The sequence below is a fragment of the Sturnira hondurensis genome, unplaced genomic scaffold (assembly GCF_014824575.4).
Source record: "Sturnira hondurensis isolate 20B ecotype Veracruz unplaced genomic scaffold, ASM1482457v3 Scaffold0005279, whole genome shotgun sequence".
Classification (NCBI taxonomy): domain Eukaryota; kingdom Metazoa; phylum Chordata; class Mammalia; order Chiroptera; family Phyllostomidae; genus Sturnira; species Sturnira hondurensis.
The window spans coordinates 7,311,753-7,337,856 of NW_028077910.1; the positions used below are offsets into that span (position 1 = coordinate 7,311,753).

General features: G+C 46.5%; 1 protein-coding gene and 1 pseudogene across 4 annotated transcripts in view; both read right to left on the reverse strand.

Annotated features, from left to right (window-relative positions):
• Positions 1-21,281, reverse strand: part of GPR160 (G protein-coupled receptor 160) — a 33,591-nt gene extending 12,310 nt beyond the window's left edge. For 2 of the 4 annotated variants that reach the window (XM_037046560.1, XM_037046555.1), the window contains exon 1: positions 20,159-20,471. The gene's annotated coding sequence lies outside the window, so the exon portion shown is untranslated. Of the gene's footprint in view, positions 1-10,006; positions 10,031-20,158; positions 20,472-20,981 lie in introns of those variants that run through there. The other 2 variants (XM_037046556.1, XM_037046557.1) reach the window with 2 other exon arrangements.
• Positions 2,310-10,661, reverse strand: LOC118987498 (60S acidic ribosomal protein P0-like; annotated as a pseudogene).
• Positions 21,282-26,104: the final 4,823 nt, after the last annotated feature.

The following is a 26,104-nucleotide window of genomic DNA, read 5'->3' on the forward strand; positions in this document are numbered from 1 at the left end:
CTCCAGCCAGGGGGAAACAGTGTCTACAGGTTTCGGGAAGATTCGAGGATGGAGGGGGGCTGTGCTAAGAACAGGGAGTCTGAGTGAAATACACAAAAGCTGGACTTCTCCAACCTTCTTTTCCCCACTTAGATTTCAGGAATACCATTGTCACAAAACAAAGACCCCAAAATCCTTGTCTAGTGATCAGCCCAGGTGTGAATATCTAAAGATACTGACATTGAATCTTCCCTAAGAAGACATCCTAGATAGTATCCTACCCACAAATATGACTAGACACGCAAAGGTGCTCCGGCATTCAAGGAAGTTTCTACTCTGAAAAGGCAAACCCACAAGAGGAAAAGTAACTTGGAAGAAAGAGACACAATGCTAGGAGAAATCTTTATTTAGAAACTTACTGCTTTCAGGGAGAAAATATTGCCCCCATAAAGCAGGAAAATTTAAAATAATTTAGGCAATTTAAAATAACAACAGAAAACAAGAAAGTACTCTTGGGGAATAAAAATATGATGGTAAAAATGGTAAAATGAATAGAAGAGTGAGGAGATAAAGTTCAGGATATTCCCCAGGAAACACAGAACAAGATAGAAAAAAAGGATCAGAAACCAGAAAACCAATCCAGCAGGTGCAAAATCTGAGTAAAGAAAGGGGGGGGGGCAGGGAGAGAGAGAGAAAGAGAACACAAACTGAAGGGAACAAACCAAAGAAGAAAAGGCTGTGACATTCTCTAGAACTGAAGGTTTTCCAGAGTGACAGAGGCCATCAGGGGCCACCTTCACGGAATAAACAGACCCAGAAGTTTCAAAAACAGTGATAAGGATGACTAGCTTCCCAAGAGAAACAAACAAACAAAATAAAAACATTTCATACAAAGAATTAAGAGATGGAATGGATATATTGAAAATAGGTAAATTCAGGGAAAGAACAAGCATTTACCCAGCCTGTGTGAAACGTCCCACAGGGGCACCCAGTTGTACAGGACGGGAAGGACTTCTTCAACAAGTGTTCCGACTTAGAAGTGAGAAATAAACTGCAGACTCAGGTAGAGTTCCACCATTCTGCCCCCAGCTCCTCTCCTCCAACCGCCCACCCACGAAGGAACAGATCAGATGCAGACATTAAGCACCTACTGCTATAAATCATCACAACAGAAGAGAAACCAGACACTTTGTCGGTCCTAGAGACCAAACCTGAGTCTGATCAAATCTGTGGAGCCAGCTGCCAATTTGCAAGAAATACAAGGGACACAAAACTGAAAACAACCCAGATTTCTAGGAACAAGTGAATGGACAACCAAACAGCGATATACCCCTGCAATGGAGTACTCCTCACTGATAAAAAGGAAGGACTATCAACCCATGCAACAACACAGACGAATCTCAACATTATGCTGATTGGAAGAGACATGATTCCGTTGACATAAAATGTTATATAATCCAAACTCACCTATAATGACAGAAAGCAGGTGGTTAGCGGTGGAGGAGATAGGGAGGAGTAGGAGGGAGAAATTATAAGAGGGACAAGGAGCTTCAGGGGGTGAGAGGTGCAGACACAATCCTGACGGGGGTGGCACTTCTGTGGGCGTAGATAAAGGGCAGAAAGGATCACACTGTACACACTGAACATGTGCAGTTTGCTCTGTATATGGCAATAAAGTTAATTTTTAAAGAGGAAAGGAAGACAGAAGACACTGGGGCACACTGAACTGTGTCGTGAGTGTGAATCGGCCACAGCCAGACCACAGGAAGCCCTAAAGCAGTCTGTAGAGGAAGAGACTTAAAAGACATCTTAAATCATTTTTAAAGGGTAAGGCTAAATTAAGTCTCCAGTGATACACGGGTGGATGCTAAAACTATTTTTCAGAAATGCAAGAAAGTGATCATCAGTCCCATTACAATGGGGAAATGGGGGTCAGGCTGGGAGAGGCCACGTGGAAGGGATTATGGACCAGAGTTGTAGTTCTTCACCTGAGAGGTGGTCACAGAGGTGTTCACCTTATGATAAGTCATTAAGTTATATGCATTTTTGTGTATGGCTTTCTGTGTTTTATTTTCCAATAAAGAGATATAAAGAAGATTCAGAATGAGGTCAGGTCCCACAGTAGCATGCAACCAAAGATATTTTTAACCATAAATACCTTTGGATTGGTAAATTCAAACAAATAACACCACTTCCTGGCATAAAAACCACGGTCAAAATCAATTAAAAACAAACTGGAAAAAATGACAAAATATTAATCTCCCTAATGGATAAAGAACTCTTGGATATCAAACAGGAAAAAGATAGTGAAATAGTAAGATAAGCAAAGCATATGAAGAGACAATTCACAAACAAGGAAAAAATTTTCAAACCCAGAAATTTAAACTGTACTGCTTGCCTCTTGAGACATGGGGCGGTGGGCACCTGCCCAGCACCTGTGGGATGATGGGCTCCTAGGGGCAGGAGCAGCATTTACTCGGCAAGTCAGCAGTGTGGCCTCGCTGGCTCCCTTTGCCTCCAGTCTTAACCAGCAACCCCTCACTCAGGATTTCAATGCTGCCCCTGGAAATTTTAGAAGTGATGAAGAAAGCCTCAAAGAAGGAGGTCGTTTGCCCCCAGACCGGTGTTCCAGGCAGGCCCGTGACTTCCCATGGGGCAATGGCACAGCACAGGCAGCAGCTGACACCTGATTGGCCAGCAGCAGGTCCCTGATCTCAAGGCGGTCCTCCCTGGTGAACACAGAGCCCACATTCCCCAGGAAATGAGGCAACTGTTTTCCCAGAGCTGGGTTGCACAGCACAGCGGTCTCGCCCATCAGCACCACAGCCTTCCCAGGAGGGACACGAAGGTCTGCCACGTTTGCCTGGGGTCCACACTGTCTGTTCCCACACGATGCATTTTGGATAATCACCCAGGAGCTGGATGATCCTCAGGGAGCAGTTGGGCCTCCAGGTCTCCCTTGGGCATCACGGCGGGGCATCACGGGTTGCCATACCTGGTTTAAAGACAATGTCACTCTCACAAGGACAAGTAGTGAGAGTGACACACTGACATTTTTAAAGACCCTGGGCCAGTCTTCTTGTCTTATTGCACAATCTGGATCTGTCCATGTAACTGTTGCCTCAGTATCAGGGATACATTTTCCCCCAAGTACATGATCTGAGTTATGTGCCCATTATCTCAGTTTGTCTCATTACTGGTCACATGATGTTAGATCACCTAATTAAGGACTGATCTGCCCTATCTCTCTACTGCACGGGCACCTTTTCCCTTCAGTAATCGATAAGTACCGGTAATCTCCAGGGTAATACCTTCAGACCGTTAGACTGCTGGTCCACAATCAGCTGCACCGAAACAGTTTCCACAGAGGTGCGTTCAAGCTTAACACAAAATTTGATGCAGAGTCATTGCTCTACTCGCTCAACTATTTTGAATGTGACAGCCACACAGTACGCATGCTCACTCAACTGTTGAAAGTACCCCCACTGTCCAGTACAGTGAAGTTGTCATTGTTCACACATGCACATTCCAGTCCACTCTCCTTGGCTGCCATGCCAGGTGACATCGACGTCATGCAAACTGTTCTCATTATATCAACAAGGCTGGACCTTCTTCAGACAGACCTCGTAGTGAACAAAGGACTTGTGCCCATAGTGCCAGGCCATATATAAGACAACTCAAAATAAAAAGGGCAAAATATTTGAAAAGATAATGTACCAATGGTTGCTAGCACACAAAAATGTGCTTAACATTACCAGTCATCAGGAAAAAAACTAATTAAAACTACAATGACATAAAATTTCAATTAGTCAAATGGCTATAATTAAACAGACCAATACTAACTACTAGAAAAGGTGTAAGAATGTAGAATGGTACAACCTCTGCAAAACAGTTCGTCACTTAAACGTATCCCTATCCTATGGTCCAGTACCTCCACCTCTAGGTATTTCACCTGAGAGAAACTAAAATACATGTCCCCACAAAGACTGGTTCAACAACACCCAGTGCTGGCAAGTATGGAGCGTAACAGGGACACTCACTGCCAATGGGGATATAAAATAGCTCGGCCACTTTGGAAGACAGTGTGGCAGTTTCTTGCAAAATTAAACATATTCTTACCATACATGCCAGCAACTATGCTCCCTGGTAGAGTTGGAAACTATGGCCACACAGAAATCTGTACATAAATGTTTACAGAAGCATTATTCCTAATTTCCAAAAGCTGGGAGCAACCAACTGTCCTTCAGGAAGTTCCTAAACTGTGACTATTCAGCACTTATTTAAAAAAAGGGGTCCTGATTGGTGTGGCTCAGTGGGTTGGGCGTTACCCTGTGAACTGACAGGTAACTGGTTGGATTCCCAGTCAGGACACATGCTCGGGCTGAAGGCCAGGTTCCTGGTCTGGGGTGTGTGAGATGCAGCTGATTAATGTTTCTCTCCCTCTCTTTCTTCCTCCCTTCCCTTCCCCCTAACAATAAATAAAGAAATGACTTTAAAAAAGGGTATCGAGACATGAAAAGACATGGAGGAACCTACATGCATACTACTACGTGAAAAGTCAACCTGAAAAAACTACCAACTGTCTGATTCCAACTATGCGACCCTCTGGAAAAGGCAAAGCCAGGAAGACAGTAAAAAGACCAGTGGTGGTCAAAGGCTGGAGGGCAGGAAGAAGGGGCAGAGCACAAAAGATTTTCAGTGTCACTCAGTAGGAGCAGAACTCGAGACAGCAGATGCAGGGTGGCTGGCAACTTGCCTCAACACTGACGTGGGCAGGCTGGAGGGAGGGGTTTCAGGTGCATGATGAATACGGAGAACACAGCAGATTTTTAGGGCGGTGAAAATACGGAGTCCAGCAGAAGTAAGGCCTGCTGGAGTGAGGTCAGTAGGGTGATAATATGGGTGTAATAATTTACAGTTTTAATTTGAACATTTCACCTAAAATGTCATGTGGTGTGCTTGAGTGTGATATTGTTAGAGAATTACATGCTTCTGATTTTGCAATAAAAGGGGGGCATTATTTGGGCCAGCCCCCGTATTCTGTACAATACCATAACGATAGATACATGTCATTATACATTTGTCCAAACCCACAGAATATTCAACGCCGAGAGTGCACTCTGATGTAAACTTTGGACTTTGGGTGATTGCCATGTGTCCGTGCAGGCTCACCGGCTGAAACAAACACCCTGTTCTGAGGGGGATGCTGACGGTGGGGGAGGATACGCAGGCATGGAGGTAGGGTATACATGGAAATCTCCAGGGAAATCATACCCTCTGTTCAATTTTGCTGTGAATCTAAAATTGTTCTAAAATATAAAGTCTATTAAAAAAAGGACTTGTAGGAAGTTAGGCAAGTATTACTCAGGTGTGTAATTAAAAACACAAACCATAAAAGAAAAAATTGATAACTCAAGACTTTGAAATTTTAAACTTTTTTCATTAAAAGGCATGATTAAAAAATAAATACATAAGTCACAGATTCAGAGGAAATATCTGCAAATTATATACCAGATAAAAAAATTTGCCGCTAGAATTTAAAAAAACTTCTTGAATTTTTTAAAAGATTGTATTTATTTATTTTTAGAGAGAGGGGAAGGGAAGGAAGAAGAGGGAGAGAAACACCAATCGGCTGCCCTTGTATGTGTCCCACTGGGTAGCCAACTCACAGCTGGCATGTGCCCTGGCTGGGAATCGAACCAGCGACACTTCACTTTGAGGGACAACACCCCTGCCAGGGCAACATACTTGAATGTTTTTATTCAAATATTTTTACTTGAATATTTAAAAAATTTTAAGACTCACTAAGATGATGGTGAGAAATAACCCAATTTTAAAAATGGGCCTAAGATTTAGACATTTCACCAAAGAAGATATACAAAGGACTAATAAGCACATGGAATTGTGCTCAACATCATTAATCACCAGGGAACTGTCCACTGAAAGTGCCACACAGCCATTAGAACACTGATAATAAAACAAGTAGAAATATTGAGTGTTGCCAGAATGTGGAGAAATCAAAACCACCATACTCTGTACAGACACTTTTGGAAAACAGTTTCTTAAAAAGATAAACTTTTTAAGAAAGTTAAACTTTAACTTTAGTTAAAGCAGTTTCTTAAAAAGTTAAACTTTAAGGTACTTTATGATCCAGTAATTACGCCCCTAAGACTCTACCTAAGAGAAACAAAACTACAGGTCTGCACTGACACATGTACAGGAACTGTCGTAGGAACATTATTTCTAATAGACGAAACCCGGAAATAATTCACATGTCCATCCGCGTGTGACTGGACAGACGAAGGGCGGTATTTCGCCTGTGAGTGCCCTCAGCAGGACACAGGGACAAGCTACTGACTTGTGCTGCCACACGGACGACCCTCAAAAACACCCCGGTGACAAGGAAGCCAGACTCCAAACACCAGCTATTCTAGAATTCCATCAGCAGGACGTCTGGGCTTAGGGGTGGGCAATGACTATAAAGGGGTATGAAGACACTTCGGGGGTGACAGAAATGTTGTAAAATTTGATGGTGGTGATAGCTGTAGAGTTCCATAAAATCACAGAATTGTATACTTGCAGTGAGAGGACTTTATGGCATGTGCATTATACCGCAATAAACCTTTTTTAAAGGACCTGTACAAGAATGTTCATAGCAGATATATTCACAATAACCCCAAACTGGAAACCATCCAAATGGTCTTCCAAGTGATACAGTACGCAGTTCAGACAGACGTGAGCAGAGTAGGGACAATACAGGCCAGGTACAGAAGGTCACCAGGGTGGAAAGCCCAGGAAACCTAGCAACAGGCAGAACTGGAAGGACAAGTACTGCAGGGAGGGACTGTGCCCTTAGGGTGACCTCCCTCCCCTAGCAGATCCTAGTTAGGGTTCACAGACCCTAGACCTTTCCTCCCCTGGCAGGTCACTAGTCTGTGGGGTAGATCCTTGGAGCAGGAACGCAGGAACGAGAAGGCCAGAGAACAGCCTCCTGAGACTGCCATACAAGCCCTTGCACGGCCACTCCCTCACGTATTTGGCCCTCAAGACAAAGGGATTCTTACCTCACAAGAAATAATTAGGAACAAAGCCCTGAGTTTGGGCCAAATTAGAGGTAACATCTAGGCCTGAGTGGTGCTTCAGCTCCAGGCTCCAGGGGATGCCACAAGCAGACACCTGGACCAGCTGCAGTGACTAATGGTCCCCTGCCCTGGAACCAAGCAATCACGGAGACCACCTGGACCCTGAGGAGGCACACCTGGAAAGCTGATGCGCACTCTATTGAGATCCTCCCCTGAGGCCTCCAGGTGAAAGCCCTGATGAGGAAGACCCAGTGCAGCGCCCTCTCCAGCACACCACCGCCCTCCCCAGCCTCTGTGTGCTCCCTGGAGCACGCCCAGCCTTTCCCTTCCCTTCCCCCAGGCGATTTTCTCCACCTTTCTTTCTCCTAAGCTTTTGCTTCTGTAACTTGTTTCCTGAGTCCACACAGCCTAGCTGGCTGGCTCACTTTTTCCACCTCTGTGACTTTCTAAATAAACTTCTGCTTGTATTTGAATTTCTTGGCTCTTAATTCTTTCCTAGCCCAACCCAAGAGCTGAGGCTGCTGAACCAAAGTCCAACATCTGGTGATGTATGCCATTAACACAGGGAAATGGATGAATAAATCAAACTACTGAACATACAACATGCATGAATCTCAAAAACATTGTGTGATGAAAGAAGCCACTTTTGTTCTATTGTATACTACATTCCATTTATAAAAGAGTCTGCTCTTTTGTATTACTGCACTGTTTCCCATTTGGAGGAAGTGACTGACTGCAAATGGCGCACACAGGAACTTTCTGGAGCATGAAAACATTCTTCGTCTTGACAGGGATGTTGTTTACATGAGTGCAGGTATTTATCAAAACACGAGATTGGTGCATTTTACTGTATGTCCCTCCATAAATTTTTTAGTGATTTAAAATATCCCCTCAAAAGACTTACTACTAGCCAAACTTACGAATCAATTAATTACACTTATTTCCAGAAGGTGTAGTGTGTGTACCTTTTGGAAATCATAACATGTCATATAGTTAATAAAAATGAGTAGGTAATGATTTAATAGTCATTTTTAAGTGTTTTAATTATGTCATGTTGTAACAGGGCGCAGCCAAGAGGGGAGCCCCAGAAAAGAATTTGGAATGGCATCCAGAGCTCAGGGTGTCCAGGAAATATTAAAATGTCCTCACCCCCCTTCCAGGTGTCAGTTGGGGGAAGGGACAAGTAGAGCAGGGCCATTGAGAGTTGTTTTGCATAGCAACAGTTTCGCAGCTAAACTCTGGAATGGTCATTTAACATATCTATAACCTTTAACTGGTTTCATTGATATGTTGAATAACTGTAGCCATGCTCTGAGCCAGGGAGAAGGGAGTGGCTTCTACCCAGGATGTAACTGGGGGTTGGTCCCCTGAGTTACAGCACCTGTGTGAGAGCTTGGAGTTGACTGGCTCCACGCCATGGGGCCACATTTGCCCAGACTCAGGATGTCAGCCCAGTAAACTTGTAATAATACAGAAATACTGGCAGGACTGTGGGAGGAGTTGGAAATGGGGCTGCAAAGCAGGATGGGCATGGGGATTTAAAACCAGGACACGGCAGCCATTGCGGGGAGAGCCACACGGTTTCAGCAGAGTAAGGGTCCCCTCTTGGCCAGGTGAAAGAGAGCCACACGGTTTCAACGGAGTCAAGACCTCCTCTTACCCAGGTGAAAGAGGAAAGCCATGTGGTTTTGAGCAGAGTGCGACCCCTGCAGCTTTGGTAGAAGAGGCCCATGTGGCTTTGGGGTGCTCCCTTTGGCTGCGTGGCATGGGAAGCAGGAGAGACTTTGCCTGGAAAAATGGGTACGAGAACTCTTGCCAGTGGACCGTGAGAAGGTGCCACATGACTTTGGATTAACTGGAGATCCTACCTGGATGGTGACACAGCTGACGGTGCGACCTGAAACACAGACGTGTGCTGTTTTTCCTGAGATACGGTACCCGGAGTTAGGACAGGGGGAGAAGGGAGCACTGTGGACATCTGTGGTTATCTTAAAGGACTTTGATATATTAATGGACTTTGATATATTAATGGGGATATTGGGTCACTACTTTAAGTCTGTACAGCTTTAAATAAGCCTTTCCTTTCCTTTTCACAAATCTCTGGCATTGAGAGATGTCTTTCCAATTGGCTGTGGACAGAAGAACCCAGTAGGTATTTGTATACCCTCCTTGGGAGGGGCCCGTTTTCTTTTTTTTTTTAAAGATTTTATTTATTTATCTATAGAGGGGAAGGGAAGGAGAGAAGTATCAATGTATGGTTGCCTCTCGTAAGTCCCCTGCTGGGAACTGACCTGCAACCCAGGCATGTGCCCTGACTGGGAATCGAACCGAGATCGTATGGTTCGCAAGCCTGCACTCAATCCACTGAGCTACACCAGCTACGGCAGCCCCCGTTTTCTGTAGCAGTTTTTGGCATCCCTCGGTGGGCCAAATATTGCCCCCCCCTTGGACCTCTGTTTGGTAACCATGTGACACACATATATTTAATACATGTATATTACAAAACACAGTCAACTAATTTATTCTTTGTATGGTCATTCACTTGTTTACTCCAAAAATATTTATGGAAGCCACTCAAGTTGAAATTGTAACTCAGTTACAAATACAATGCTGTCTTTCCCTTTTTCTGTATTTCAGAATCTGAGTGTACCTTACACAATCAAGTTTACATAACACGAGTTTCCTGGTTTGCTCAAGGGAGGAAAAGTGTCAGATAACCAAAGAGACCCAGATTTGCGAAACAAAAACAGTCCGTCCATCCTCTCCACCTTCTGCCCCTCGGCCACTGGAATGCACAGCGTGAACACACCCTGAAGGAAGGTGCTGCCTGGTCAATGGCATTTACTGCAACCTGAGACTCTGCCAGGAGGCAGGAAGCACCACCACTACCACTGGCATACACTGCCCCCTCCTTCGGTAACTTTCCCTCACTTCCCCAGGCTCACCTTGGAGCCTGCCCCAGCGGGACTGGAGGTGTGAAGACTGACAGACATCACCACTGCCCCCCAGAGACTGTCTACAGGCCACACAGGAGAGGAAGTGCCAGGGCACTTCCTGTTTGAAATGTTCACGCCTTTTAACTCCAGGAATGTATCATAAGGAAATAATCAGCGTTAAAGTAAATAATTGCTGCAGGAGGACCTCACTTCAGCATACTTATGTTAGCCTACAGAACACTCTCTTGCCCCAAAAGAATCAAAACAACTTAAATACCTAATAGGGAAGGAGTCCAGTGAATTATGATAGTTACAAGATGGATTACTTGTCTACAGCCATGAAAAACAAATACTTCAGAAAAATTAAGAACTGGAAAGTGTTGACATAGAACATGAAATGATAGAAGCAAGATAAGAGCCGTATGCATTGTGGCTTTTCACAGAGGGTTGTGACGGAATCCCCCAGCCTCCCAGAGGTTCTGCAGCCCCAAATCAGTGTTCCAGAGGGGTGGGCTTTAGTCCTCGGGCGGTCCCACGGAACAGGAGGTGACAGGCCGAAAGCAGTACAGGACAGGCTGCCCAAGATGTGCCGCTCTGGCACACAGACTATTTCAGCTGAAAACCACCAAGGCCCAGAAGGCTCAGGAAGAATCTCTGACGTCATGCCTTACTGCCTAAAAGAATTTCAACAAAAGACCTGAAGCTACCATTATAAAATGACAGTATTTTAATTTGACCTCGATGTGACTGACAGGGAAAAAGCAAGCAAGGCCCATTTGATCAAAGTCTTCTCTGTGCGCCATTATTTCAAGATGACGCAATATACATTTATTCACCAAGCAGTAGCTCTTGCCCTGGCTGGTGTGGCTCAGCTGACTGGGGTTTGGTCCAGCAGACCAAAAAGTTGCGGCCCGATTTAAAGTCAGGGCCACATACCCAGACCGAGGGTTCAATCCCCAATCAGGGTGCATACAAAAAGGCAACCGATCGCTTTTTGTTTGTTTGTTTTTTCTCTCTCCCTTCTTCCCTCTTTAAACACAATTTTAAAATATTATGTCCCCAGGTGAGGATAAAAAAGAAACCGCTTTCCATCTTCCCATGAATCCTTTACTTCTCCCTCCTTAGTTCTGAATGACATCTCATTTTGCCTTACCATCTTTGGAGTTTTCAAGCTTAAGTGAATTCCCCATGCCGATGTATTAAATGTGTTATTTGATTTTTTCCTGTTAATATGCTGTATGTGCATTTGACTAATTTGGTCAGAACATTAAGGGAAAGGAGCTCTCCCCACCCCCCACAAAGTATTATCCCAGTATTAGACAGACAGGAAAAGAATGTATGTACTCACACAGGTCAGAGGTAATTAAGACCAGGCCACCTGACAGGTCAGGTGATCGGTAAGGTCATGGACCTTATAGACCAATAGTTCTCCAACTAGAAAGCAGATGGTGTTAAAAGGTTGATTCTGCTTCATTGTGTCTGGGATCGGCCTAAGATTCTGCATTTCTAACAAGCTCACAGGTGATGCCCATGGTGCTGGTCCACAGGTCACTTGTCAAACTGTGTCCCTATTGTGGGTGGCACACGTCCGGGAGGGAGAGAGCCAAGCTGTGTTCACAGTGACTGTCTGATTGGTGAGAGCCAGGGTGTGAATTTACTTTGCACACTCTGCTATGCTTACCAGATTTTCCACAATAAAAATGTATTGCTTTTGTAATCAGAAAGAAAACTTTACTATTCAAAACCTTTGATTCAGTAATTATTCTTATAAGAATCCATCGCAAATAATGTGAAATAGAATCAAAAAGTAAAAACACTAACTTCACTGAAAATACTTCTGACACCAAATACATTGGTTTTCCTACACCAATCAATTCTAAAACTCAACTACACAGAATTAGTGCAGACCCCAGGAGGGCTCAGTCCCACAAGACTGCTACCCACTTCACATGCCACTCACAAGTCCCAGGTTGTCACCTGTACTTCTACCAAGTGGCCATAAATCAGGAGTTCCCCTGACCCCCTCCTCAGATTCAATAATTTGCTTTCATGACTTCCAGAAGAAACACTTATGTGGACCCTGAGAAGAAAGATCCATTTGATGTGAACCCAGAGAAGAAATGTATCTGCCGAGATGGATTCCCCAGGGTGAAGTGAGGCCCAAACTGTGCAGACACGGAGAGTCTAGCTGCCATCAGCGGACAGGGGCTTCTCGTGCACCCTAGGCACCAGACAGAACTGTACTTCCTGCACTGCACCCTGCACCTTTACGCTGCCTGCATCAGCTGTGACAAGAGAGTTCCTGAGACCTGACTCCTCCAATCAGAACTGCACAATTATACCCTTATTTGCATTTAAACTAATCAATCAGAGCTGCTCCATAAAGACCAACCAGGCTAGGTAATACTGACTCATCAGGACTGGATTCTCGATTCACACCACATTCACATCAGTCAGAACCATACGAATTTGGATATCTCGTTTACATAAAGCAGAAAGTGGCCCTGGCCAGTGTGGCTCAGCTGGTTGGGTGGCGTTCAGCAAAATGAACGGTTGCCAGTTTGATTCCAGGCCAGGGCATATGCCTGGGTTGCGAGTTTGGTCCCAGGTCGGGCGCAAGCCGGAGGCAACAGATTCATGTTTCTCTCTCTCATTAATGTTTCTCTCCCCCTCTTTCTCCCTCCCTTACCCTCTCTAAAAATAAATAAAATCTTTTTAAAAAGTGTCCTTCCCTTTGTCTCCTCTGAGCACACTTTCAGCTTCTGCCTGAGGCAACATCTCCCTGGTTTGCAATCTATTCATAACAATAAAGTCTCGCCATTTTCTAATATTGTTTTTTGGAATTTTTGTTGACACTTACTCTTACTGATTTATTACAAAGGACACAATTCAAGAAGAGCCAAATGGAAGAGACGCATAGGGCAGGGTATGAGGAAAGGTGCCGAGCGTCCTCCCTGGGCACCCCACCCTCCCAACGCCTCGATGCACCACCAATTCAGAAGTTCTTCAAACCCCATTGTTTAGGGTTTCTATAGAGGTTCATTACATAGGCATGATAGATTAAATCTTTGGCCACTGACAACTGAACTCAATCTCCAGCTCTTCTCCTTTCCCTGGAGGTCAGGGGGTGGGGCTAAATGTTCCAACTTACTAATCAGTGGCTGGTCCCATGGCAACCAGCACGTATCCACGAAGAAGTGCCTCATTAGCATAAACTCAGGTAGGTTTGAAAGGGTCTTATGAATAACAAGATGCCCTTCTGACCAGGAGCTCTGTACAAGGAACCAGGAATGAAGACCAAATACATTACATCACAGATTCAAAAGTGTACATACATTCAACTTAGAATGATTTATAATATCAAAAAAGAGCAACTACTGGCCCTGGCTGGCATAGCTCAGTGGATTGAGCTCAGGCCTGCGAACCACACGATCGCGGTCCGATTCCCAGTCAGGGCACATGCCTGGGTTGCAGGCCAGTTCCCAGCAAGGGACACATGAGAGGCAACCATACATTGATACTTCTCTCCTCTCTCCTTCCCTTCCCCTCTAAAGATAAATAAATAAAATATTTAAAAAATAAAGTAGGGAATAAAAAAAAGCAACTACTTACTCTTAGCAACTAATATTAAGAGATGTGCTTTAAAAAGCTGAAAGAGCATGCAATTATTACAAATGATATTTGTAAAGACTGGAAAAATGCTATGATAAATTTTAATCACAGTATCACAACTCTGTTAAAATGTTAATATGAATTAGATATTTATAAAATGGTAAAAATTTTTAAGTTACAGAGAAACAAAAGAAAAGCAAATCAAAAGTGAAAGGAAATATGTCAAAATGTTAATGTCTGCCCTGGCTGGTGTGGCTCAATGGATTGAGTTACCGGTTCTATTCCCAGTTAGGGCACACGCCTGGGGTTGCGGGCCAGGTTCCCAGTAGGGGGTGTGCAAGAGGCAACCACACAGGGAAAGAGAGATGTTCCCCTCTCTTTCTCCCTCCCTCTCCCTCTCTCTAAAAATAAATAAAATCTTTTTTTAAAAAAGTTAATGTCTTTGGACCCATGGATGGTGGGATCGGAGCTCATTTCCCCCCCTCAAATTCCCAGAATAAAATAAATCGACAGGAGAGAAGAAGGAGCCTAAGCAGTGGGAGGCAAGGATACGGACAGGCAATGGCAGAGGCCATGGAGAGAACTCTGTTCAAGGGCTGGTTAGATGGGAGCTGGCTTGGGCGCCTTAGAGCTGGGGGATGGGGTGGGGGCAGGGGCTCTTTGGTGTCTCACAGGTATACTTGGCTGGGAGTGGGGGAGGAGAAAGGCAAGGAATTAGTGAAGGTCTGGACCTGGCCAGGGCCTCTCTTCCTTCCGGAACCCAAGCTGGCACTTCTGAATGTGTTTGGGCAGAAGCTGTTAACAGGGATGACCCCTGCCTTGGCCGCTTGGAGGGAACTGGCTGCCCCTCCACCCTGTCTCCCTAGAGACCACGGATGCTTCTGGCTTCCTGGGGGACACCTAAGCTATCAATTTCTCCCAGAATGCCACCGCTCCTTATACCTCATTAAGGCCATAAGGAATACAAACTCATGTTGCCTTCTCAGATCAAGTAAACTGAATAACCCACTCCTACGTTCCCATTTCTGCGCTCACTTCTGGCCTGAACCTCAGTTCACCTTTGTACTTCTCCTGACTGGCAGAAAAGGAAGCAGAAACAAAGGCAAACAAATCAACCTGTACCCCTGGCTGAAGATCAAATTAGTTAGCCCTTACTCAAACTATAAAAAAATTCTACGTCAATGTTAGTTACCAGCACCTTTAAACCCGGTGCACCTGTTATATGATCACACCACTAAAGGGAATGTCGACCAGGGTACTTCCGCATGCTAGTGCCAGGATTTCATGAAAATGTTATAGCCCTTCCCAACGTTCCCATGAGGTGTACTTATCCCCAGCTGACGGAGGCGGCCCAGGGCACACAGAGGACTCGGTCGGCTGTGAGCCGCAGCCGGGTGGGGGCGGGGGCAGGACTACGGTGTCTGCCCCCATTCCACACTGACACCAGCCTGCTTTCCCACAACAGGGTGGAGTCTGCACCCATCAGGGGATTTCACCTCTTTCCCAGAGTTGGTACAGAGTTTAATCCCTCAACAACAGAGCCAAAGCCCTGGTTCGAAGCCAAGGGCTCCAGCCCCATTCTCTTTGTCAACCAAGCTGCTGCTGCTCCAAACTCCCTGGGAGCATCTGTCAGGTAGAACATTTTCCTAGGGTCACGAGGCAGCTCAGAAGGGCAGCCCATGGCTCACTCTCGGCCCTGGATGGAGTTTCTACCCCGTCATTTTCCTCTAAAATTACCGGCAGTGGGAGGAGTCCCCCAAATAAAGGCAAACGTGAAGGAGGGAGGGCTCTAACAGCAACAGAAAGAGCTAACCAACAGCAAATCCTTCCATGCCAGCCAGGCACCGATGTGCCAATTAGTCCTCACAGCTGTATGTGGTAGGTATTGTTTATTACTACTCCCATTTCACACAAGAGAAAACTCAGGCACAGAGAGGTTAAAAAACAGTCAAGGTCACACGGGTGAAAGAACCAGAGGTAAACCCAGCGACTTGGTTGGAGTCCACATTCAAGATCGCTTCCTTAACTGCGCTTGCTCTGGCAGCTGATGGCCCGCTTTTCCTCACCACCCGCCTCTCGGAGCAGGGAGTTACTGGCCACCCGCCTGAGGGAACATGCAGCCACGCACATGACTCCCAGAGTTCTCAAAGGATCCAACCAACCAATGACTGGGCATTTACACAACACCTAGTCACTCCACGCCCTTCCTTCGACCTGCCTTGGCATTGGGGGGCAGCCCTCCTTCGTCCTATTTTTCTTACCACACTGGCATGTAGGAAGGGATTCGGTACCAGCCATCCCAAGATGTGCCACTTTGGCATGTGAATTCTTTTGAGCTGAAGGCCACGGAGATCCTTTCACTGCTCCCTTCAAGATTTTAAACTGGGGACCTTGACCATAGTAAGAGTTACTAGCAAAAATAACCTTTTATGACCTATCTACAGGGCAGGGCAAACTCTCAATTACTAAACCCTTGTTCTGGTCATCCTGCGAATGAATAACCCTTCCCCTCCCCCGCCAAGTGCCTGACCTCCTTCTTGGCTAAGGATGCCATATACGCCTCAGTACCCCGTTCTGTCTGAACTACTCATGTATAGAAGGTTCCCATATGTATGCATGTAATTAAATGTGGTTGTTTTCCTCCTGATAATCTGTCTCATGTAGACTTGATCATTAGAACAACTGGAAGAACCCTGAAGAGCAGAGGAAATGTCCTCCTTCCCCACAATGCACTGTGCATACCTAGAAAAGCAGTTCTGGGGACCAGTTCCTCACAGCAGCACGTAACATTTCTTCAAAGCCACTCCACGAGGTTCCATTTGTGCTATTTCCTCTTCCTTTTTCTGCCCCACCCCCCAGCTGTGAGCACTCAGATTCAGGGAAAGGAAGCAAAGACATATAAAAAGAAGCACCGACTGTCATGAAATTCCAGATGCAGACTGTTATGAAAAAATCTGTCCCATGACTCTTAACTGCAAGTTTCAAGATGAGGAAATTAGGCCGCCCTTGGGCTTACACCACAGGAGGTTTTCAAAGGCTTGACGAGGGGCCCATGGGCTCCTCATTCCTGCAGAGCTCTCACACAGGGCTATGCCTAAGCAGTGTGCGGTGCAGATCCGTCATTAGCTGGAGAGGGGCGGGCAGAGAAGGGAGAGTGAGGAGGACCTACCCATGTCCTGGGAGCCCTCGGAGCAGCTCCAGAGAGCCACCACACAAGCTCGGGAGACATCCGGATGCCAGGTTGGATGGCATAGTCTGCTTGATGAAGAGGGCTTCTTGGTGCCCCATCCCCACAGGACACCTTGGAGACCCCTCTTCCCACACAAAAAGTACGAGGTCTGGGATTTTGTAGGCATTCCTTTGTTCGACTGCTGCTCGCCTCTACACATACTCCATTTTTGTTGTGCTGCAGAGGTAGTGAACTCCAGAGCAAAGGAAGTGGTGAGTAAAGCTAACAGGGTATGAGAAAAGCGATGACATACCTCATATTTTTCTGACATGGAAGCTATGCAGAGTAAAAACAAAGGGGTCCTCATTCCATCAAAGGAATATGCTCTTTCCCATTTTTCTTGAGACAAGAGCCTCTCAATCTATCTTTTTTTATTCCATTTTAGATAGACACATCTGTAGAAAGCCCTCTTACTCTAAGAGGAACAACAGTTTCAATGTGATTGTCCCTGCCTGAGGGAGTGGTGGAGACCCGAAGGGCCTTCGGGAATTCTTGAATATTTGAAATCTCCTGATTTTCAGTGTTGGTTCACTTTCCTCTTTAATGCTGTGCTGGCCTGATAAAGCATCTCTGTTAGGTAGCTGTGGCCCGTGAATACAATTTGTAACCAGGGCAGTTGAATGTGGTAAAAAGATAGCTTGCCTGGATTAACTAACTCTTGGGTGTGTAGCTCCACTGTCTGCTAAGCGTAGTGTGGCTGAGAACTAAGACCCCACGGATTTGAATTTAAATCCTGGCTCCACTCCCACTAGCTGCAAGACCTCAAGTCAACTATTAGCCTCTCTTAGCTACAGTTCCATCTGCAAAATGGGCTGATAATAACCAACTAAGAGACATTTGTGAGAATTCAACACATGTGTGTATGTGAAGACTACCATGAACTCTCAACGAATGATAAAGTTCCTTCCCCCATATCTCTAAAGAAACGACTTGGCAAGGCTTACTCGGCATCTTTACATTTCAACGTTCTCATCTGTTAAAACTAAAACAATCCTCCAGCATTGCTGCTCCACCTCGCAGGATAGGGCAAAGACATGTAGATGAAAGTGGAGGGTTTACATATTAGAAGAGTTATTGACTTGATTGCCAACACCCTTTCTTCCCATTTCTTCCCACTATATACCGACAAAGCAGTCATTTGCTTTTCTGGTGTGTGTATACCTGTAAATAACATGATGCAGAAAGAAGATAGTGTCACATTGTGGTAATTCCTTAAAATGATTATCAGCAATGTACTCTCCAGAGTCCAAGCCCACCGTCCTCAAACAGAGGATGGTAAACATTACCAGGTCACTGCCAGGAAAGTTTCTTTTCTCTCTCCATGGTCTTGTTTTTGAGAACTGAGGCAGGAAACAAAGTCATATAACAGCTATGTCTTTCTATCACACAAAGAAAACTAAAGCACAAGCCAATTTCACTTTCGTCATGAACTCACTAGGGTATTTTCCAACTGCAAGGAGACCTCTGCTAGTTCTTGCATTCTCCCACGCACTGTGAGGAAACCGGGGCACGCTTCAGCATTTCCTCAACTGAATCCTGGAAGCATCCTTACAGCTCCCTTCATTGTACACTAGGAAGGCTGCTAGTTCTAGGCTGAGGGGGAGTCATCTAATTTCAGCTTTCAACTGCCAGAGACAGCAATTACTTGCCTTGTTTTCGCTTAAAAGAAAGAGGCATTAAAATCAGTTCTAAGAAATGCAGGTCTATCTCTAAGGAGTATGTCGCCCATTCCTCCCTCTACTAAACTTTAGTATCTTCCTCAAACAATAGTCACTTTTCCAAATTACTAATAACAGGAGGAGGAGGAATTGTATGATAAATCCAGAGGTGGGGAAAACAAAGTTGGATGAATACTCCCCACATGCCCCTCCTTCCAAGCATGGTTCTTGGAAAGGAAAAGAATAACGCAGAACCGGAGTCAGTTCTTTGCAAAGTATTTACCCATCATGATGCCTGAAGCAAACAAGGTAAGGACATACAAAAATAACACACGCAGATATGATCTCTTTCAGGTAATAAGATCCACTCGTTCTGTGATTTGTTTTATAATGTATTTCTAATTGTATACTGTGCTTCCAGAAGTGTACACAAATTCCAAATGTATATGACTGTGTTCCCTACTCTGAGCTCTGTTTTTTGATACGCATAACTTGGAAAGGCTTTGGGCAGTTCAGAAAAACTGCTAACACGTTTTCCCAACGCATCCCTTTGCAGACTACTCACCCCAGGGCTCGCTAATACCCTTTGTATAAAAAAGCTGACCCAGCATCCACCTGCATCAACCTGATCCTCTGGGCTCTGTCACATCAGCAAACACACCCTGTCCCTTCTGAGCCAAATAAAGCAGCACCCGAGGAAAGAAAAAAGACTTTCTATGAGTCCAGAGAGGCAGACTTTGCACCCAATTTACGAGTGAAGGTCTGTGGAACACTAGCAGTTAACTTCCAAACCTGCTTTCTGAAAAAAAAAAAAAAAAGGTTCACAGCTGCTGCTGGTGGTGATACTCTTAAAGAAAAACACCCACCACATAAAAGTAGAGACAACATTTTAAGAAATTCCATACCCCATACCCTCATCCAGTCTTTCATCTCGTTCCCCCACACTTCCCCATTGACAATGCTTCTCAAAACTGGGTTATTTTGAAACAAATCCTCAGTTTATACTTCAGTTTCAATATTTATTTCTAAAAGACAAGGATTTTTTAAAAGATTTTATTCATTTATCTTTGGAGGGGAAGGGAAGGAGAGTAGGAGAGAAGTCTCAATGTATGGTTGCCTCTGGTGAGTCCCCTGCTGGGAACTGGCCCACAACCGAGGCCAGTTGAACCTCGATCCCTTAGTTCGCAGGCTCAGTCCACTGAGCTACACCAGCCAGGGCAGACAAGGATATATTTTTTAAAGCACATAATTATACCATTACCTAAACTAAACAAAACTAATCTCTTAATGCTACAGAATAGCTAGTGCAAATTTCCTTTATTGACACAATTTCTTTACAAACTTTTTCAGGGGGTATCAAGTCAAAATCCAAGCAAGGTTCACACATGGCATTGCACTGCGGTGCTATGTCTCTTAGCTTTTAAACGACAGGTTTCCTCATCCCTGTGATTTTCATAGACCCAGGCTCATCCCCACTGGCAACTCTTAATAACCTCTGTATCGGCCATTTTTATAATTAAAGAAGTTTTTTAAAAAATCTGGAAAACCCTGAGCGAAACGGTTTGACCTGAAGCAATTAGTAACTGAGAGTCAAACACTCATTCACTCGTCCTTTGCGATTCTGATCTGTGTGGGTTTATTTCTGGGATTTCAGCCCCTTACCCGAGTCACGTGCGCAGAGTAGGGCGAAGAGTGCGTTTCCTCCCAACCGGACCTTTCCTGCGCAAACCGGGACCTCAGGGTCGCGTCCGGAATGCAGCGACCCCGTGGGTCCTGCCGCCACCTACCAGGACCCCCTGGCCAGGTGAGAAAAGGAGCTCAGCCAACAACTTCCGGAGGGTGGTCCCAGGTTACCCAGACAGAATTTTGAACCAGTCCGGGTTGTTCGAAGAGGTACAAACAGGACGCCACTACCTCCTAAGTCAAACAGCGCCCGGGGATTTTAATCTCCTGGCCGCGAGCGCGCGGAAGCTCCGCCCCCAACTCCCAAAGGCCAGCAGAAAGGTGCAAAGTTCGCTCTAACACACACGTGGGCGTGTGTATATAACTGTCGACGACACCCCACCCATCTGTGTCCCAGGAAGGAGAGCAAAAATTACATAAACCTACTTCTATAACCTCACCTGTTTTTATAATGTTTCAAAGCTATCTCCCTGGGAAACAGGATGCAAATGTACGCCTAACCCAGGCCACCAAGTTCATTAGCAGTCTCCCAGGTCCCCCAAACCCATTACAGCGCCAGGCGCCCAGGCTAGCGAAAACCCCAAGCCTAATCGGTCAGGCTTGGACATCCGTGGCTTTCTACCACGGGCCCCGCCCTATACCAACACCGCTCAAGTCGTAGAGAAACCCGGCCTCTGAATCCCTGGAAGGGAAATTTCTGTCCGGCCTGCCAGCGCCCATCTGGGGAGCTGCAAGCGGCGCGGGTGCCGTGGACCACCCTCACCCCTGTCTGGGAAGCAGACGGCGCCAGCCCTCCACTCACCCGGGTCTTCCGTGTCCCTGGCGCCGGGTGTCCTACCAGACATGAGAGGAGTCCGTCGCCCCGGCACCTGCAGCACTTTGCCCCAGGTGACCACCGAGAGAGGGGCGGGAGTCCGGCGGGCCGAGGCGACCCCTGCCGCCGCTCTGCCCCCTCCGCCCAGGAAGTGCGGGCAGGGGCTCCGCAGTGTTTGAGCGCGCGCGCCCGGTCACGACCCCAGAGGGAGATCTGCGGGAGGGCGCCGCCTGCTGGCGGGGCGGCGAGAACCCACGAAAGCATCGCGGCAGACCGTGGGAGAGGAACAGGGGTTGGGGCTGGCAGAAGTGTCGGGAAGCACCCTCAGTAGGAGCCCTGTAAGGCGGACCTTTGGAGGAGGCTCGCGCTTCCCACTGGGAGGAAGTAGGTCGCCTGGCTCAGTCTGTACTGGGCAGTGGTAAGGAATTTAGGCGAGAGGTGTTGCTCAATCTCAGCTTTTATTAAATGCAGGCTCACACAAGAAACAACAGCAACATAACATTAATAGCCTAGCCTCTGTGATATTACACACAGTTGACACACAATGAGCAATGGGGGGTTAAGGAACCTGACTCCCAGAGTCTCAGTCTCAGGTCCTGGTCAGAGAGGGGGAGGGGAGTGTCTTAGTCCCATTGGAGCAGTGGAGCTCTATTAGTAGGTGTGCCCTCTCTGCAAACACATACATGTGCCCATATCTGAGGTGTGCACCCTGGCAGGCATTTGGCAGGGTGCCTGGAGAGACTTGGGTAGTTTCCTTCCTCAATCAAAAGTGTTATAGCTGATTGGCAGCCATCTTGGTTGACTTGAGTGTCGCCATTTTGTTTTACGTAATTTAGCCCAGCGGGTCTGCAACCTTTTTGGCCCCGGGGACTGGTTTGTGGAAGACAATTTTTTCATGGATGGGTTGGGGGTGTTGGTTTTGAGATGATTCAAGCGCATCACCTTTAAACTCAACTCATGCTGTGTAGCAAGGTTCCTAACAGGCCCAGACTGGTACTGGTCCCTAGCCTGGAAGTTGGGAACCCCAGCTTTAGCTAATCTTGACTGGACCAAAGGTCAATTTTTTGGTCCTGCTGCTCTCTGCAAGAAGGGACACCCCAGGGTGCGGGGTGGAGGATGTCAGAAGCAGAGCCTCCCTGGGACCCAGTGAGACCCACTTCCTCATTCCAGGCCTTGAGGCCTCAGCCCAGTTTGCTCCCATCTCACCAGCTGGATGGGCAGGGTGGTCATTGGCAGTTGTCTCCAGATGGGAGTGGGTATGAACAGGGTGACAGAAGCTGAAACGTGTATGCCACTAAGCAAATGTCTGTAGTGCTCTAAGAATCCCAATTTTTAAATAAAAATATGGAAATGGCACTTATACAAAGCATACTTACACTGCATTGGTTGATGCTTTTTTGCATCAACAGTGGTAATTTACCATTTAACAAATGTTTGTTGAGCACCCAGTGTAATGGGGTACAGAATGGGGGTCCCTGAAAATAGGAGCATATTCCCCACAAACCTGGATTGGGGGTCAAGGAGAAGTGGATGATAAGGCACTTAAGATACGTTGCAGAATCATGGCAAGTTAAGAGCTGTGCTATTGCCCTGGGCAAAGGTGTATGTGACTTTGAGAGCATCTAGTGACCTGTGACATAGCCAGGGGAGACAGATGCCCACCTGAGGTCTCTGTGTCATGGGGAACTCTTGCCCTAACTAAAGATGGCAGCTGAAAGAAAGTAAAATATACGGGGGAACTGGCAAAAGTAGCACATCACAGGAAGGGCTGCATATGAGGTCATGTAGGACGTTCCAGGCTGAGTATTTAAAATAAGGACAGGCCGAAAGGGAAGGGGTTTTACCACCACGTGGCCTGGGTTATTAAGGAAAGAGGTCATGAGGTCTGGTATGGAAGATTTCCACCATGAGAGCTGAAAGGAGGAACAAGCCATGCAGGAAGAAAGGCTGTGAGGGGAGAGATGATGGAGCTGTGTGGGGATCTGCCTAATAAAGCATGGATTCGTGGGAATGCTTGGAGTGGAACTGTGACTGGGAATGCTGAACTACAGACTTCGGCTTCTCTGAAGTATGTACAGAGAAGCTGCTCTCTGGGGATGTTACCGAACAGGGGTGGGGGAGGGGCAATACTTGGCCCACCGAGAGATGCCAAAAACTGTTACAGAAAATAGGGGCCCCTCCCAAGGACGGTATACTAATATCTACTGGGCTCTTCTGTCCGCCACCAATTGGAAAGACATCTCTCAATGCCAGAGATTTGTGAAAAGGAAACGAAATGTTTATTTAATGCTACTCAGACCTAATGCCTTCATTAAAATATCAAAGTCTTTAAGGGTATACACCTACACACACACACACACAGCGCTCCCTTCTCCCACTGTCCCAACTCCGGGTACCGTAAATCAGGGAAAGAGCACATGTCCGTTTTTCCAGGCTGCTGATATCGTCAGCTGTGTTGACCGTCCAAGGCAGGATCTCAGGTTAATCCAAAGTCATGCAGCACCTTCCACTGGCAAGAGTTCTTTGTACCAAGTTCCAGTCAAAGTCTCTCCTGTTTTCCAGGCCACTCACCCAAAGGGAGCACCCAAAGCCGCGTGGGCCTCTTCTACCAAAGCTGCAGGCGTCCGCACTCCACCAAAAGTGCGTGTCTTTCTTCTTCACCTGGCCGCAGGGATCTCCATTCTGGCAAAACTGCGTGGTCTTCCCTTTTCACCTGGGCAAGAGGAGGCCTTAACTCTCTTGAAAACGAGTGGCTCTCTCTCCTAATGGCTACAGGGGTCTACATCTTTCCAAAACAGCGTAGCTCTCCCCCTCACCTGGCCAAGAGGGGGTCCTCACTCGGCTAAAGCCACAGGGCTCTCACACAGGCATCGTCTCAGAGGATCAGCCCCCAGTTACCTCCTGGGTCCCAGCCACTCACTTCTCCCTGGCTCAAAACTTGGCCACACCTATTTAACATATCTATGAAACCAGTTAAAGGTTATAGATATGTTAAATGAACATTCCAGAGGTTAGCTGCAAAACTGTTGCTATGCAAAACAGCTATCAATGGCCTTGCTCCATTTGTCCATTCCCCCAACTGACACCTGGGGTGGTGGTGAGGACATCTTAATAATATTTCCTCCAATATTCCTATACACTTTGAGTTCTGGACACCATTACATGGCACATGTTTCCCTGAACCTTTAACATGGAGGCTGAGAACAACGTACCTCAGATCCTGAAAGAGAGAACTAGTGCAAGAGGATGGTGACCCCGAAACCCCTAAGAGCACCTTCCAGAGGGGATGGAGACCTGTTTGCCCAGCTGGCTTAAGAACAGATAAGGATTTGGGGAACTTCTGGGCATGGTTCTGGCTTGCAGCCTGGTGGGGAGCAAGGGAAGTGCTGGGTTTCATGGAGAGCAGGGCTCTGAGCAGGTATGCTCTCAGCACCCGCTACTCTGAAGTTGGAATCCTGTAAACAAGAAACCTGTTTCTTTCAACACTAATTGTTGGGTCATGCATCAAGGCACTATGTGGACGATCCCCAATTTGCTCAGTTACATTAGGACTTGCCATTTAAACATTTAAAATAGGGTACAATTTCCTCCCTTTTTTCCTATAGAGCTTTGAACAAGGGTAGTGGCCTGGGTCTTTCTTAACCACCCTGAGGACTTGGACTGGCTTTGCAAGGAACTTAGTGAGGGCCTGCCAGAGGATGCAGTAAGAACTGCGATAGAAGGGTGGGCTGCTAGTGGAACTGAGGAAGGGATTGACCCAACTTGGAGAGGTTGGACAGGAATTCCTGGAGAAGGGTAGAGGCGAGCTAAGGCATGAAGGACTACAGGATTCCCCAGGATGGGAGGTGCTTCTGCCAAGAGTCCACTGTGGGCAAAGCCAGAGGCAGAAAGCTGGGTAGAGAATGCACGTTCTGACAGCAGAATGGCAAGTGAGTGTGTATAGCTGAGAAGAAGATGTAAGCTGCATTAGAATGGGAGGCATAGGGGCTAGATCATGCTCCTGTCAAAAATAACAGCTGCCATCCTGGCTGGGTGGCTCACATGGTTGGAGCATCATCTGGTTCACCAAAAGTTTGCAGGTTTGATTCCAGGTCAAGGTACATACCTAGGTTGTGGGTTTGATTCCCCAGTCAGGTTGTGGGTTTGATTCCCCAGTCAGGATGTCCTTGCATATAAGAGGCAACCAACCAAAGTTTCTCTTTCACGCTGATGTTTCTCTCCCCACCCCAGCCCTGGCTTTCCTCTCTCTCTGAAATTAATAAGCACATCCTTGGGTGAGGATTGAAAAAAAACAGCTGCCATCTATGGAGCATCTAGTATGATACAGGAGCTGGACATCCATCACTTCAACCCAGGCTCACACCCAACCTACAAGGTAGGGTTATTACTCCCCTTACAGAAGAGGAAAACGGAGACTAGACAGGTGTGAGGGGCCTTACTAGTGACAGGGCTGGGAGAAGGTGTCTCTGAAAAGCCAGTCTGCACCCATAATGCTGCTTTCCAAGCCAATCCAGGAGGCTGAATTTGTCTTCAAGCCTTCCCAGCATGCCCAAGTATCCCCAAATGCCTACTTCTCTCTCTCCATTCCCAAAGCCTGTGTCACCAACTGCTCTTACACCCTTCCTGTCTAGAAAAGGATATGGCTGTGCACACCAGGCTCCTTCCCAAAGGGAGCCCGGTCTCAGAGGCTGGTGGAGGAACTGTGGCAGAACCCCTGGTTGTTTCCCAATATCCATTCTCTCCTTCCATAATAATAGGATAGAAGCTGAGCCCAGAGCTACGTAGAGCAACTACATTTTCCTTTCTTGCAGCAAAATTCATCAGCAGTGGTGCCCAAAGTCCCTAGAAACCACTTAATCCAGAAGCGCTTCTGAGGCAGTTGTTCCTCCCCCAACGTCCTCCATCTGCCAGACATTCTTCATAGCACAGATATTACTCACTGCTGCCTCAATAGCCACTTCCCATTCTTCCTTTCTAAGAGAACTCAGATTTTGTTCAGGGAGACTGCATGCCACACTAAATGCTTGGCCTTCCCAGAGGTACTGCAGGGCAGTCATGTGACTTAATTCTGGCCGGTGAGATTTAGCAGGAAGTTGCCCAGAAGGTCCTGA